We start from the raw sequence: 16,805 nt of genomic DNA on the forward strand, positions 1-16,805 counted from the left end.
CTGTTAATGGAAGTTTTTTAAAAAATTAGAATTTTAAGGATTGTTTTTTATGTATATTAATTGGATTGTTTATTACTGTTCCTTTTATATGCTGTGAGCCACCCCGAGTCCTCGGAGTGGGGCGGCATACAAATTCAATTAAACTTAAACTTAAACCTGTGCTGACAAAGAAATATTCTCTGTGTCAAGCTGAAAGTGGAAGGATGGTTTGTAAACAGACTGATACAAAACAGTTTTAAGTTTTATGACAAATATAGATTGGATTTAGTAAGGCTGAAAGGATAGAGATGAAAATGCGACATTTTCCCTTTAAACGGTTGGAAACACATAACCAAGAATATTGACTCTACTAAAAAGAGGCAATGTGATCATGTTCGTCCACTGTGTTCGAATGGGACCTTGACATCTAATGGGTTGTGGCCTTTACGCAAGTATTATTATTATTATTATTATTATTATTATTATTATTATTATTATTATTATTTAGATTTGTATGCCCCCCCTCTCCAAGGATTTGGAGCGCTCCCAGCAAACAAAAACAAAAATAGAACAATTAATAAACCCTTATTAAGAACCATCACACAACTCAACATACCATACATAAAGCGATACAGCCGAGGGGGGAATCAATTTCCCCATGCCTGGCGACATAGATAGGTTTTCAGTAGTTTACAAAAGGCAAGGAGTGTGGGGGGTGGTCCTAATCTCTGGGGGCAGTTGGTTCCAGAGGGCTGGGGCCGCCACAGATAAGGCTCTTCCCAATATGTCCTCAGATGGCTGGTAAGGCCTATACGAGCACAAAATGTTCTGCCACATGTTGGGCACATGTGTAGGCACCGTTGTCGCAGCATTTGCAGCTCTGGCTTTGCGGAATGCTCGCTTCTCTTCTGCTATGAATGTTCTTCTGGCCTCAGATGTCTGACAGCCTTGGTGGATCAGCATGAGCTAAGTTGGTCGACCTTGTGCCAGGGTTTCTCATGAGGAGGTATCAATATCGAGGGACTTGAAGGAGGCTTTCAACGTGTCTTTGTATTGCTTCCTTTGTCCCCCATGTGATCACTTTCCTTTAGACAGCTCACCATAGAGGAGATGTTTAGGGATGCAATCGTCTGGCATCCTAGCAACATGGCCTGCCCAGCATTTCTGGACTTTTATCAGTAGGGTAGGAATTGATAACAGGCCTGCTCTGGAGAGGACCTCAGTGTCAGGCACCTTATCCTGCCACTGGATCCTCAGAGGCAGAAGTGGCACCTTATCCTGCCACTGGATCCTCGGAGGCAGAAGTGGTTAAATTGCCTAGCATGTCTCCTGTATACAGTTCAAGTCTCACTGGCATACAACAGGGTAGTTAGTAGTACTACTATGCAGTAGACTTTAAGCTTTGTAGAAAGGCTTATTCCATGATGGTTCCATAAGCCTTGAAATGACTGTAGAGGTTAGGGGAATGTTTGGCCCTCATGGATGAGATTTGCTCTGTTTCCTCTTCAGATAAGAACTATTTGCACAGTGCCAGCCTCCTCATCTCTTATTTCCTACGTTATACAGAGTGATTATTCCAAATATAAGTAATTTTCCAAATATAGACAGGAATTTTAAACAAATGAATTGGAGAAGCAACTGGGCAATATGTACTGATTATTTATTGCCATTGATTTATATTAAATCAAGGAAATTTGTAACAAAGTGGACATTTGAACATTGGTTTAGTGGATATATAAAAGCTTATCAACCTCAGTTACATAACTTTTTTACTTGTTCAATAAGCAAGAAAAAGTATCTCTCTGTGTACATATATCTAAAAGCAAATATTAAATAAACTACTTATTAAGATATTTCACATAATAGAGGTATGGTAGACAGGGTATTCTATTAGCAAGGGTATTATATAAGGCAACAGGATAGGCAAAATATTCTGGAGTCTAACTCTTTCTCAAGCCACTATAATAATTAAGTTTTGGTCCATTTTGGTAAAGCTATTGAGCTAATTCCTCAATTTTTTCTTTCCTCCGAAATGGAGGAATTAGCTCAATAGCTTTACCAAAATGGACCAGAACTTACTAATGGATGGCCTGAGAAAGAGTAACCAATCCCCAGGAAAAGTCACCAAAATATAGAGTTGACCAGTCAAAAGTCATAGAATACACTGAGTTCTGATCCAACTAAGAATGGGAAGGCAGGACCATAAGAGATTGGAAAGTGCTACAAAAGTAATCCAGAAAATTCAAGCCCTCAAAGTAACAGACCAGCTCTCATTATTCTCAGCACAGATAGAGCACAGACTCTATGATCTTCTATTCTCTAGTTTGACTGGTCATCTAACTAGTTAATTGTGTAAAGATCCCAAGTGTGAAGCATTTATTTCTAATTAGAAGCTTTGCTTAATTCTTTGCAAAGCTTTTTCTTGCCAGTTCATTTAATTTACTCAATAAACAGCAGTGACATCTATTTCAAATAGCTGTGGTTTTTCTTTCCACTGTAGGTTACAAAAATCAAGAACACTTTGCTTAGCATCTGGGAATATCTTTAAAGGTTTAAATTAGATGTCACAAAAAGCAAGCTTTGTTGGGGATGGTTTCTCGAGATAAAACTGTCATTAGATCACATCTCTCTGAGCCAACTTCATGATATAAATACCAAGCTTCCTTGATTAATGTGTTCAGTGAATTTTCTCCAGATTGGAACAAGAAATTCCTAATCTGGAAAAAATATGATTCCTGAAAACTTGGTAACCAATGAGTAGAAATCCCCAAATGTAGGAATTTCTGGAAAAAGTTATAATTTCCATCAGCTTTCCAGCAGCTAAACCATTTATTTATGGATGTTGCATATCAATATTGGCAAGACCCTCCTAAAAGAATATCAGATTCATTGTTTAATGTATAGGCAACTGATTCTATACATTTTTGTATCAAAACAATATATGTGTGCAGACCACACCCAAATTATTAGAGTTCCATGAAAGAAATAAAACCCCAGTGGCAAGGAGGAAGTTCCATTCAGTACATAAAATAAAGTGAAAATGGTGAAAATATACATGTAAACTTATAATGAATTCCAGTTCCTGCAGCATACAATTTAGGTTAGAACTCAACTTTCCTCTCCCACATTTTATCCTCCATTTCAGACAAGAATGATTAGGGATGTTGACAAAAGCCACTGGCTGAGAAACTGATGATATGATGGTATGCCGTCTTTATAGACCTCAATGAGATTTCTAGTATGGGAGGAATATTTCATAGGGTCACAGATTATAAATTTGATTTATTTCTCTGCATTCCTATTGTTCATTTGTAAGGAGAGTCCTGTCTACTTCACTATGGTTTCACTAGTTTCTTCCAGTGTTATAAGTTCACCAACATGAAGAATATCTGCAAATCTACTCTAATGACTTTGGGTTTGGACAATTTTTTATTTTATTTATTTATTAGATTTGTATGGCACCCCTCTCCGCAGACAATCAAAATTGGGTAATGTATAAACTCAAAAGATTATTATTATTATTATTATTATTATTATTATTATTATTATTATTATCAGCAGCAATCATCTATAATGAGAATTATAAGGCTCCGACCCTCTGGAATCAGCTCCCTCCAGAGATTAGAACTGCCCCCACCCTCCTTGCCTTTCGTAAACTCCTTAAAACCTACCTATGTCATCAAGCGTGGGGAAACTGAAACATCTCCCCCTGCCAATGTAGTTTTTTGTGTATGATATGACTGTATGTATGTTTTTATATATTGGGGTTTCTTGTTTTTTAGACTTTTTAAATGTTTTATTGTTATTTCAGATTCTAACTATTAGATTTGTCATTATATATTGTTTTTATCATTGCTGTAAGCCGCCCCGAGTCTACAGAGAGGGGCGGCATACAAATCTAATTAATAATAATAATAATAATAATAATAATAATAATAATAATTTCATATTTTTCTTTGGGGATATGAGATCTGGGCTGCAAAGATCCAGAACATCACTAGATAGCAGAAAAGAGCCAGACTTTTCTGTGTCTTTTTGCTGCCATCTAGCAATTTCTTACACTTTTGCCCCACAGTAAGAAATTAAGGACGGGAAAAATGGTTCTATCTACATATAGAGAGACTTGTCAGAATGAAAAGAAGATAATATATTTTTTGAAATAACCTTTCTTTCCTTAAACAGCCTTAGAAAGAAAAATCTCTTCAATTCCTCCCAATGGGCGAAAGAGAGATAAAGAGGAAAAAGGAATACCTAAATATTCAGAAGTACTTCCCAAGCTGGGCCTTTCCAGGCAAAGAATAGACAATTAATTTGTGTCAGAGTGCCACCCCACAGAGAGGCCAATCACAAATTGAAAAGAAATAGAAATAGAAACAAGATCTGTCAGGCCCCATGAAGCTGGCAAGAACAAAGAACAACACTGGTTTCAGAAAAGTATCTTCAATGCTAGTCTGAGGTAATTTCAGAATCTTGAAAACTGCAAGACTACCTATGCCATCGCTTTATGGTGAGTTAATTAAAGCAGAGTTTCCTCCAAATGCTTTTCCCACATCACTTATCTTAGGACTGGGTTGCCTCCCTGAGATAAACCTTTAAGCACCACATCTTCCACTTTCCTACACTCTCTCACAAAATCGCAGCGAGGGTGCTTCCAAACTGCTATCATTTCGTTCCCCTGCTGGCAAAAAACAGTTTGAAGGTAAAGCAGGGGTATTTTCATTTCTTCTGATTTGATAAGTTTGGAAACAAGTGTTCCACCTCAAGGTTCTGCAGTAACAAAATCTTCTTTTCCTACAACTCCAAGTAAAAGGGGGGGAAAAACCCTCTCCGTTTTGCATACCTCCTCTCCTGTTAAAGGGGCTGTGCTTTGGGGGTGAAGGTGGGATGGGGACGGCCAATGATCAAATTAGCATTTCTTTTGCAGGACTTGAATATCAAGAGCTGGGAAAGAAGAATGTCTTCTAAAGTGAAAATGATCCACAGAAATTCAAACCATTTAAAAAAAAAAAAGTTGTATGGCAATTAGAAATACATCCATTTGCTTGGTTTCTCAATATTTCCCAGGAATGGTGAAGTCTAGAATTGCTGTCAGGTGGGCTGAGAATCTCTTTATAGAAGTGCCATAAACTATAATAAAATTCTGAATAAATAGAATCCCTTTGTTATGTGTAATTGCAGTAACAGAAATCATTCATCTTCTAAAATAGGACAAATAAAATAATTGCTATTGAAATAATTTGAAATACAAATAATATATTACTGTCTTGCAGTTTATTTTATACAACATTTATTGGAACAATAACATAATCTGAATAAATTGTGAGTGATGTGTTTGCAAAATGTTTGACGTTTTGTGTAAGAGTAGCTTCATAGTTTATAATATATTCGTTTTGGCCTGCCAGCAGCCAGCGTAGCTGTTGACAGACTCAGATAGTGAGGACATTGGGAAGGAACATGGATCAGTCCTGGAGTCTGGGGAAGGCTCTGATGAATGCTCTGCATCAGAGGCAGAGATGAGGCCAGGGCTTTCTGACAGTTATCAGCTACCTTTGGAATTGGATATCAGTCAGGCAGAAGAACAGCTGGAGGCTGTTCCTGATGTGTTCATGCACAGAGCTGCCACAAGAAAGGAACAGCTAAGGAACAAGGGCCAACTCAGGAGTAAAGGCACAGGTGGACAATGAATGGCCCCTGCCATAGGGAATAAAGAGGACCGAAGAGCAGGGGAGTTTGCAGGAGACAATTAGTTCAATTCATGAGGGTGAAGATCTGTTCCTGACTTCTTGCCAAGTAATTGTTGCTACAGCATGGCGTGTAGAAGATATCGACCTGGCAACTCTCTAAGTCTGATAAAAGTCTGCAGTTGTGAAATCTCATTAAAGAATGTTTGCTGGAGAGAAATTCCCTTTAAACTAAATAAAGGAGGTTTTATCTGGGCGAAGGGTCTGCTTCATGGTGTGGGAAGGCCTAGGTCAGAACAATATTCATCTTTTCAAGTATTCACACTTATGGGTTTTTTGTCCAGTTTTTCTTATAGCTCATGAATTAAGCAAATAAATAAGCCAATTTTTAATACTCATCTCAATCTCTGTTCCTAGACTAATGTAAGTGTATCTACTGTATTCATCACATACCTGTGAGTTTATTGAAGGAAACAATATCAACAGAGCCACAAGCATCCATACCTAACTATGATGACAGAAAAATAACAAATTGTCTTGTGATGCCCCAGTGTCATACATAAATGCACAAGACAAGTTGAGATATCACAATATGTGTTTTGTTCATTCTGTTCCCTTGCCCCATGGCATATTTAGACATATGAACTTCAACTTCCCAGATTCTACAGTCAGCAAGCCTATTGCTGAGGATTCTGCTGCATATTGGTCCTTGTTTCTGAAAATCAATAGGTTTGAGAAAACCATGGAGCCTTTTTGATTCCACACTTTCCTGTCCTGTAATCCTTCATGCTGAATTTCATTTGGTTGGCCCTAATAAAAGTCATGGCAAACTGCCAGCAGTGAATGGGCAGCATTGAACAGGCCAGGGCACCGGCAAACGAATGTGGTGGTGAACAGACAGTGGCAAATGGGCTGCAGTGGTAGATGGGCCAGATGAATACTGGATGGATGCTGGGAGGCAGAAGGTAGGTGCATCTTACAGTCTGGAGCAGGGGTCCCCAAACTTTTTACACAGGGGGGCCAGTTCACTTTCCCTCAGACTGTTGGAGGGCTGGACTATAAAAAAAACCTATGAACAAATCCCTATGCACACTGCACATACCTTATTTTAAAGTAGAAAACAAAATGGGAATGTGCTGTTTAGAGGGGGAGAGTCTGAAATTCATATATGTTTATGTTTTGTTTTTAATTTTCTTTTGTTAACATCTGATTGCAGGTTTTCTTGGTTTATAGAAAAATGCATAAAGAAAGAAGGAAGCACTTTGGCATAATGGTTAATAAGTTAGAATATAATTGGTGTACTTTTTGAAGGAACATTAAGGAGGGAATTTAATTAAAAGAAAATGAATGTAACTGGATGACAAAATTAGAAAAAAATCTTTTGCAACTTTTTTGATGATTGATATTAGTTACTAACAAAATACCGCATTTTAGTCATAGAAAATTAGATGGAACTCTGTGTTGTGTCACTCACCCATGGGCCGGATAAATGGCCTCGGCGGGCCAAATGCGGCCTGCGGGCCGTAGTTTGGGGACCGCTGGTCTGGAGCATCTTATACTCCAAAAAATACAGTAACTCATATACTGTAGAATAGCAATAGAAAAATATGTCACAAAATAAAGAATATTTATATAAGGCATCAGAATACAGGTATCAACTGCTACTGAAGATGAGTCTAAGATCACGAGTAAAAGAAATCCAATATTTATTGTTTCTAATGTATCACAGTTAGAGACTAAAATAAATTAGCCGGAAATAATATCAATGGATATTTCACAAAAATGAACAATTCCATGAAGATTGTCTTACAATAAGTCAAATAGGAATAAAGAACTTTTTTTATTTATCTCTGAATGATGGGGTGAAAAATGTTCTGATATGGGTTTTGCTAATAAATTCATGAATTAATATTTAATTTTAAAAAGCTCATTTTTTAAATTAATGATTGTGTTTTTGACTACCACCCTAAAGTGTATTGTTATCATTTTCCCACCCTGTGGACATATTTAAATGGAAGGTTCAAGAGCGAGTTTGTTCTGGTAGTTAAAGCACTAGGTTAGAAACCAGGAAACTGTAAGTTCTAGTAAGAGCTTAGCTATAAAAGCCCATCATTAAGTTTACTAGGCATAATTACAATCCTATGTATAATTATCTGGGACAGAACCAAATGGTGTTTACTTCAAACTGTTTTATAAGGTTGCAATTGTAAAACACATGAACTGTAACTTTACCAAAGAATTGTCACCCAGCTACAATGCACCTTTGACTTTTAATTAGAAATGGTTAACCGTCTTGCAAAGAAGTGCTGGTATGAAATAGGAACATGACTGAGGAAAGGGAAAAAATATCCAGTTACAAATTTCCATTAAAAAAAAATATTTTCCTTATTCTGATTCCATTTGCCCCAATTGTGGTACACTGTAGTAAAACGCAGGGCCACCATCAGGAATTTTGGGGCCCCATACAGCCTAAGTGTCTGCCCCCCCCCGGCCATTTTAAAACTACTGCCCCCCAAATCCTGTGCCATGCCCACCATGGCCACACACCCTGGGCAAGCCCTCCTCCGGCCCTCTGAGGTCAAACACAGCCCTGATGTGGCCCTCAATGAAATTGAGTTTGACACCCCTGGCCTAGAGGCTAAATCCTATGAACAAGGGCTTAGAGAATGAGTATGTTTAGCTCAATAAATAGAAAACTGAGGGGGAATATAATAGTAGTTTCCCAATCCTTAAAGGGCTGCCACAGAGCAGATGGCATCTATTTATTCTCCATGCCACCTGAAGGTAGTACAAGAAGCAATGGGCGGAACCTCACCAAGAAGAAATGCAATCTGGAAATAAGGAAAAACTTGGGACTGGGCGGCATAGAAATAAAAAATAAATAAATAAATAAATAAATCCCTTTTTTTTTATTAAAAGAAATTAATAGAAACATAGAAACATAGAAGACTGATGGCAGAAAAAGACCTCATGGTCCATCTAGTCTGCCCTTATACTATTTCCTGTATTTTATCTTAGGATGGATATATGTTTATCCCAGGCATGTTTAAATTCAGTTACTGTGGATTTACCAACCACGTCTGCTGGAAGTTTGTTCCAAGCATCTACTACTCTTTCAGTGAAATAATGTTTTCTCAGGTTGCTTTTGATCTTTCCCCCAACTAACTTCAGATTGTGTCCCCTTATCCTTGTGTTCACTTTCCTATTAAGAACACTTCTCTCCTGGACCTTATTTAACCCTTTAACATATTTAAATGTTTCGATCATGTCCCCCCTTTTCCTTCTGTCTTCCAGACTATACAGATTGAGTTCATGAAGTCTTTCCTGATACGTTTTATGCTTAAGACCTTCCACCATTCTTGTAGCCCGTCTTTGGACCCGTTCAATTTTGTCAATAATAATTTAAAAAAACCAAAATCCATTACTATTAAAACTAAAACAACCAGAAAAACTATTAATAAAAACAGGTGAGGGCTGGGTTTTTTTCTCTGTTATTATTTAAGTGCTTTTACCATATGCTTTAAATCAAGAATCACTTCTCTCTCTGTTTCTCTCTCTTTTCTGTCATTCTCTGCCTCAATCATTTTCTCATTTCTCTTTTTTTTCTCCCCTTTTTTCTATCATTTCTCTCTCTCTTCCTTCCACTCTTCTCTCTCTCTTTCTTCCTCTCTCATCTCTTTCTTTCTTTCTTTCTTTCTCTATCTTTCTTTCTTCCTCTCTCTCACTCTCTTCCTTCCTCTCTCATTTCTCTCTCTCTCTTTCTTCCCCTCTCTCTCTTTCTCTATCTTGCTTTCTTCCTTTCTCTGACTCTCTTCCTTCCTCTCTCATCTCTCTCTCTCTTTCCCTCTCTCTCTCTTTCTCTATCTTGCTTTCTTCCTCTCTCTCTTTTCCTTCCTCTCTCATCTCTTACTTTCTTTCTCTCTCTCTTTCTCTATCTTGCTTTCTCCCTCTTTCTCCCTCTTCCTTCCTCTATCTCTCTCTATTTTCTTTCTCTCTCTTTCTCTATCTCTCCCCCTCTTTCTCTCCCTCTCTTTTCCTCACTTTCCCTCTCTTGTTTTCTTTCTCTCTCTCTCTTGCTTTCTCTCTCACACTCTTTCTCTCTCTCATTCTCTTTCTCTTGCTATCTCTTTCTCTCCCCCTATTTCTCTCTCTCTCTCTCACTTCTGCTCTATCTTGTTCTGTCATTGCTCTCACTCTCTCTCGTTCTCCGGAGGCTGGCGAAAGTAATTTTCAATTACTTTCAATTGTAATTTTCAATTACAATCAACCTATCTCTCCTTCCTTCCTTTCCCCCTCCCTCTTTTCCTTTCCTTCCTTCCCTTCCCCTTTCTCCTTCTTTCCCTTCTTCCTTCATTCCAACCAACCTATCTCTTTTTCCTGTTTCCTTCTCCTCCCTCTTCCCCTTCCTTCCCCTCCATCTTTCCCTTCCCTCCCTCGCTATTTTTCCTTCCTTCCCTTCTGTGTCCTCCCGGCCCTCTCTTCCCCTCCCCTCCCCTCCCTTTCCCCGACGAGGGCAGCCCGTACAGTCACACCCATCCCGGGCCGAGTTACAAGAGCCGCAGCCGGGCGGGGAGTGCCCCACTCACTTCGTTCCCACGGCACGGCTCGGTCGGGAGCCCGCTGGTCAGGGATCGGTCGCCGCCACCAGGAATCCAGGAAACCGGGGTCAGGGGTCTCTGGGGCGTCGCACCAGGACGGCGCCTGGAATGTCGGGCGCGCGGGCTGACGCGCGCTCTCCCCATTCCCTACTACCAGCCCAACCCGGAAAATTCAAAGTAAGAAAAACCTTCGCTCTTACTTTGAATGCTCCGGGCAGGCTAGCAGGGAGATGGAGAGAACGCGGTGGCCCCCGCTGTGAGAATGCCTGCAGGGAAGAGAGGAGGAGCGGATGGGCTGGCGAGGGCAGTGGCGAGTAGCCACGGGGGCGCGAGGGGGCTAGAGGCGCGGGGGCGGCCATGGCTTCGTGCGCGCCCTTGGAAAAGGGTGTGCGGGGGGCCTTTTGGGGGACGCTAGCACATGCTTGCGAAGCCTACAACTTGCGCTTGTGTTAAATTTTGTTTCTTTCCTAAGCAGCCTTCTGTGTAAAAAAATCCATTTGGGAACGAGTCGTTCCCAAATGGATTTTTTTACACAGAAGGCTGCTTAGGAAAGAAACAAAATTTAACACAAGCGCAAGTTGCAACCGCCACCCCGAAGGGGCTCCTACCTTCGCCGCACGCTTTATTCTGGGACTGGAGGGCCGCGCTGCCAAAGGCTCCGTCGGGGCTTCGAGTCCTGCCTCACGAGGGCCAGAGGGCCTGCCTTTTTCGTTGGTGAGGCAGGCAGCCGGCAAGAGAGGGCCGGTACTGCACATGTGCGACGTCGGGCAAAACCGGGCCCCCCTCATGGCCGGGCCTGGTACACCACTCTCAGTAGTACCGCCCTATCGGCGGCCCTGGTAAAACGAATAGGTTAAAGGAACACCGGTATCTATTTTTACAGCAAATAAAGCAAGGGTTAATTTAAATGGCTGACATGTATTCTTTACATCTTTTTAGTGCCCTTCTGTGGCAGTATTAAAAGGCAATCTGAACACATGGTGCTGAGCATCAGAGCACTGCTATTAAGCCCAATGAAAGACCGCAAGCATAAATATGTTTGTTCATAACAGAATGGCAAGCCTCTGGCAGTTAAACAAATAAAAGGGTTATTAAAGCCTGGCTTTGCCCTTGTCAGGCCACCTTTAGCACAATAAACTGCAATAATGTGATGGAGAGGACAAGGCATGCTGGGACATACATGACTTTCTCAGTGCTAAACCAAGAGGAGTGCTGAGATATTGGAAGCTTATAGCTTTCCATCTACCCTTATTAGTCTCATATCACAGGAGCCAATATATTAATACTTTTGTATTTCCTGAGATTTCCAGTTTTAAAAAGTTGCGTGTGTGTTTGTGTATGTGTGTGTATGTACATATGTGTGTATGTATGTATGTGTGTGTTTTTGTAATGGCACTTTCCCATTCTATCCAAACTTTAGGCATGCGTATTTCTGCACATAATTTGCCTTTTATCAGAATTCCAAAATATTTACTGTGATATTCATATATTGGATAAAACCAAAATATATAAGCAATATCCCATGCTTGTAAGTCATTTATTCTGAATAATATCCAGCTGGCACCCATGCAAAGACACTTAGATAGAAATTAGAAAAAAGGGCAGAAAAAGTACTTGCCTTATTAATAAATTAATGAAGTTATTCATAGCATCCTTGCCAAGGTATCAAGTCTTAGCTGAATAACTAATTATATTTTCAAACTCTATGAACATAGAATATATCTTACATCTGTAAGAGAAGGATTCTTCAAGCAAAAAAATGTCACAGTCAATCTATGATATCTCATATTTTTAAATTCCAGCTAAATTATTTTATTATTATTTTTTAAAATAAAGATATATATATGTTAAACCTATAAAAACTTGGATGTGGCTGTAAGAGCTTCTCTTAATATCAGCAGCACATTGTACTGTGGCAGAAGAACGAAATTATGGGAAATTACCTTTTTAGAATTAATTCATTTTATGGTAATAGTTTTTTGCTGGAAATCTGAAAGACAAAATTACCATGGAGAAAATCTATGTGGTCACTAAGAATCAATACTGACTTGATGATACATAATCAATCATTTTTAATTTATTTTTCCTGCTTAATCATTGTATTTATTATTCCGCCAATTGTCTAAGCTTTTTGACAAGTTGCAAGAAATCATAATACAAATTATTTTCAATTAGGTTTTAATATGGATTACATAAATCAGATTCCATTTTCTTTCATTTATGCTTTTGCAGCAATAGTCCATATAGTTATTGAAAAGTATTGAGACGCCAGACCAAGTGCTAAACAACGGTTCCCTTTATTAAGCTCTTTTTGTAAGTGACAGTCAGCTGGGAACTCGCCAGCCGTCAATGGGAAACTCGGCTCTATTTATACTCTTGAGGCTCGCGCCAAAAGAGCTGTCCCGCGTCTGAGCCAATCAGACGCAACCTTGTCTTTTACAATCTGCCTGGAGACAGCATTCTCCTCAGGCAACTATTTACATTTCATATTTACATACCTAACACCCCTCCCTCCTTAGTCAATTGCATACTGTCCATCAGTTGAGCCATGTGATGAAATCCTCCAATCGAGTGGGTCTGCGCGAGGCTCGCTCAGACCTGCGCAGATCAGTTGAGTCAGGGACTTCGTTGGTGGAGGTTGGCTCTCTGTCGGATCCGGAACATGGCTGGGCCCGAGTGGGGGCTCCGGCCCGCTGCGCTGTCTGCGATGGAGCTGAATCGACGTCGGAGGAGGACGATGGTGGTTCGGCGGTGTCGTGGGAACGTTCCAGCCTCGGTAAGCCCAAATTTACATCCAATAACTCTGGTTGCACATAAGAGTCTGCTTTGGGGGAAGATGTTACAATGGCTGTTTGCGTGTTATCAGAGTTAATTCGCCCTCTTAAGTAATCAATGTGCCATTTCCAAGTACGGCCATCCTCTGTTTGTACTAAATATGTTTTCGGGGCCGTTTGTTGAATGATTTTCCCCTTTACCCATTGAACTCCCCCATCAAAATTCTTGGCAAACACATATTGGCCTAGGTACATGCTTCTTTCTGGTAATACAGACATCTCACTCTGACCCATAGCATTGGAATAGCGAGGGTGCAACCTGTCTAAAGGAGATCTTAGTTTTCGTCCCATTAAGACTTCTGCAGGGCTTTTATGGGAGACAGCATTAGGCGTAATATGTTGCATTAATAGGAATTGGTCTAATTTATGTTGTATATCCCCAGGGCCTGCTCTGCGCAGTGCTTCTTTCGCCACACGAACGTAGCGTTCAGCCAACCCATTAGCCCATGGGGAGTAAGGGGATATTAGCGCATGTCTGACCCCTAGGTTACTTAAGAACACCTCAAACTGTCGGGCGGTCAGTTGTGGCCCATTATCTGAAACAAGTACGTCAGGACACCCATGGGTTGCAAATAAATGATACAGAGCCTTAATAGTGGCACATGTGGTTATATTTTGCATTGCCACTATCTCTACCCACTTAGAAAAAGCGTCCACGACAACTAGGAAATACTGAGACCCAATGGGGCCAGCAAAATCTATGTGTATTCTGGACCAAGGTCCAGTAGGCTCTTCCTATTCCACGGGGGCAGTTCGAGGGGGATTGGGCCGTGACTCCTGGCAAGGGTCACACCTGGCTACCCAATGCTCAATATCGAGATCTAAGCCTGGCCACCACAGGTATCCCCTTGCCAACCCTTTCATTCTGACAATACCTGGATGTCCCACATGTAACATAGTCAGTACCTTTTTCCTAAGTGTTGCTGGAATGACCACTCTATCCCCCCATAATACACATCCTTTTAGGTAGGACAATTCTAGTCGTTTTGTCTTAAATTCTGCCAGTCCCATTTCTTCTGGTCCCCCATGCCAACCCCTATGTATACAATTTATGACTGTTTGGAGAATTGGATCTGATTTAGTATGCTCAGCCACTTCCCTGGCTGAAGTTAGAGGGGTTTCTTCTATCTCTAATAGTAGTACATCCTCAGAAGAAACAAAGGGCACCTGCTTAGTCCATCAGCGTGGCTTATGGATTTCCCCCCCTTATGGATTAAGGTATACTGGTAACTGGAGAGGAATAGAGCCCACCTGATCAGTCTAGGGGACATGAACGGAGGGGTAGGTTTATCTGAAGGCAACAGTCCCAAAAGGGGTTTGTGATCCGTTATTAATTCAAACCTCCTTCCAAATAAATAGTTATGAAATTTCTTAATGCAAGCTATTAAAGCCAGGGCCTCCTTATCCAACTGGCTATAGTTCCGTTCAGAGGAGGTCAGCGTTCTAGAAAAAAAGGCAATGGGAGCTTCAGTATTGTCTGGCATTACGTGGGCCAATACTCCGCCCACCCCATAAGCCGAAGCATCACAAGTAAGCCTTATGGGCAAGACCGAACTGTATTGAACCACCACGCTATTAGAAGTCAATAAGTTCTTTATTAGAGAAAATGCTTCGCGTTCAGGTCTGCCCCAGGTCCAGGGAATTCCCTTCTGAAGCAGTCGGTGGAGGGGTTCTGCGACCGTTGCCTTCTGTCTCAAAAAAATAGAATAAAAATTCAGAAGACCTAAGAAAGCTTGTAGCTCAGTCTTATTGGTTGGTTCAGGTGCTTCGGTAATTGCTTTTAATTTATCAGTTGTGGGGTGGATACCCTGACAGTCTATTCTATACCCTAGGAATTCAATGCTTTTGGTGCCCCAAACACATTTGTCCGCTTTTACCCTGAGCCCTTTAGATTGGAGGCGTTGTAGCACAGCCCTGATTCTATGGTTCAATTGGGGAATGGATTTAGCTGAAATTAGAATATCATCGAAGTAGGGAATGGTCCCTTCAAGACCCGTTAGTACACGCTCCATTAGACTCTGAAATATACCGGGGGCTATGCTCACCCCAAATTGTAACCTGGTGCATCTGAAAGCACCTCTGTGTGTGACAATTGTCTGTGCCAAAGAGGTAGGCTCATCGACCGGAAGCTGCAGGTATGCCTGAGCAAGGTCGATTTTTGCAAAAACCTTTCCATCTCCTAAGGAGTGTAGGAGGTGCTGAACTACTGGTATGGGATAAGGGTGATGCTGAAGGGCCTTGTTTATGGTTGATTTATAGTCAGCACAGACTCTCAACGAGCCGTCAGGTTTTAATGGCGTGACAATTGGAGTCTCCCAAGGCCCTTGCTCTACAGGGACTAGAATTCCCTGAGCGATGAGTTGGTCCAGCTGGTGGTCTAGTTTGGGCAGCAGAGGTAAAGGAACCCTTCTTGGCTTCAGCCGGATGGGTGGGACCTTTGGGTCTATGGAGAAAGAAATAGGGTCCCCTTTATATGTTCCCAAAGTGGGGCTGAATACTTCAGGAAATTCTTGTACAAAGTTTGGGGTATCAGAGGGAGAATCAAGCATACATATTCCCGAGATCTCAATCCCTAAGGGGGGCATCCAGGTTAACCCAAGGAGGGAATGCCTTGCCCCATCTACAATTACCAAAGGTAGGGAACATTTTACAGATTTGAATTGTATAGGGATATCAACTGTACCTAAGACAGGGATGACATGTCCCTGGAAATCCCTTATAATCAAAGTAGTATGAGTTAAATCAGATTTACAAACATTTGGCATATACATTTTGAATTTGTCCCAAGGCATAATAGAGTGCTTAGACCTGGTGTCCAACTCTAAATCGCAAGGCTTGCCATTTAGAAGCAGAGAAATAATGATTTTGTTGCCTTGCGTTGCATTTGCGCAATTTACGTAAGTTTGACGGTTACCTCTGTTGTAGTCGCGGTTAGCGGCTGAGTTGTTTTTCCGGTTGAAAGATCTGGGAGGCCGGTTTTCTCGTGCCTGTGGAGCCTGGTAGAAGAATCGCTGTTGTCGAGGGGCGGAAAAAGTTTCTTCAGGCAGGGGAGCCCGGCAGGCCTCAGCGATGTGACCGCGCCGATTGCAGCGGCGACAGATGGCATCCCGGAAAGGGCAGCGGAGTCGCGGATGATTTCCCCGGCAACCCGGGCATGGGGCTGGTGGCCGAGGGTATCTTGGTTGTCTGGAGGGGTCGTTCGGAAGCAGTAGGCAGGTGTCGGCGGCGGTGGCTGGAGGGCTGAGGTCGTCTGCTGGGTCAGCCGCGGAGGAGATTTTGGAGACGGTTTCTTTGCTTACGTGTTGTTGAAGTTCTTTTGCTGCTGCTTCGGCGACCTCGGCAGTCTGGGCGAGTTTAATGACGGCTTGCAAGGTAGGTTCGTCCTCGGTGAGGAGTTTGTTACGAACGGTGGCGTTTTTCATGCCGAATATAATCGCGTCGGTTAGTCGAGCTTCTGGGCTGTCAAACTTGCACTTTGACAGTACAGTTCGGAGTCTGGTGGCGAATTGGTTAATGGACTCAGCTTCTCGTTGAGCCATCCTGGAGAACTGATGGCGGTATACCACAGCCGGCTTCGTGGGTTTGAAGTGACCCGCAAGCTTGGCTTGTAATTCTGGCCAAGGGACGTTCTTGGCTGGAAGCGGATCGGTGAGCGTTTGAACCAAATCGAAGATTTCGGGGCTGCAATAGTTGAGGAAGATGGCTCGCTTTCT

This window comes from Erythrolamprus reginae, chromosome 1 (genome assembly GCF_031021105.1).
Source record: "Erythrolamprus reginae isolate rEryReg1 chromosome 1, rEryReg1.hap1, whole genome shotgun sequence".
Lineage (NCBI taxonomy): Eukaryota > Metazoa > Chordata > Lepidosauria > Squamata > Dipsadidae > Erythrolamprus > Erythrolamprus reginae.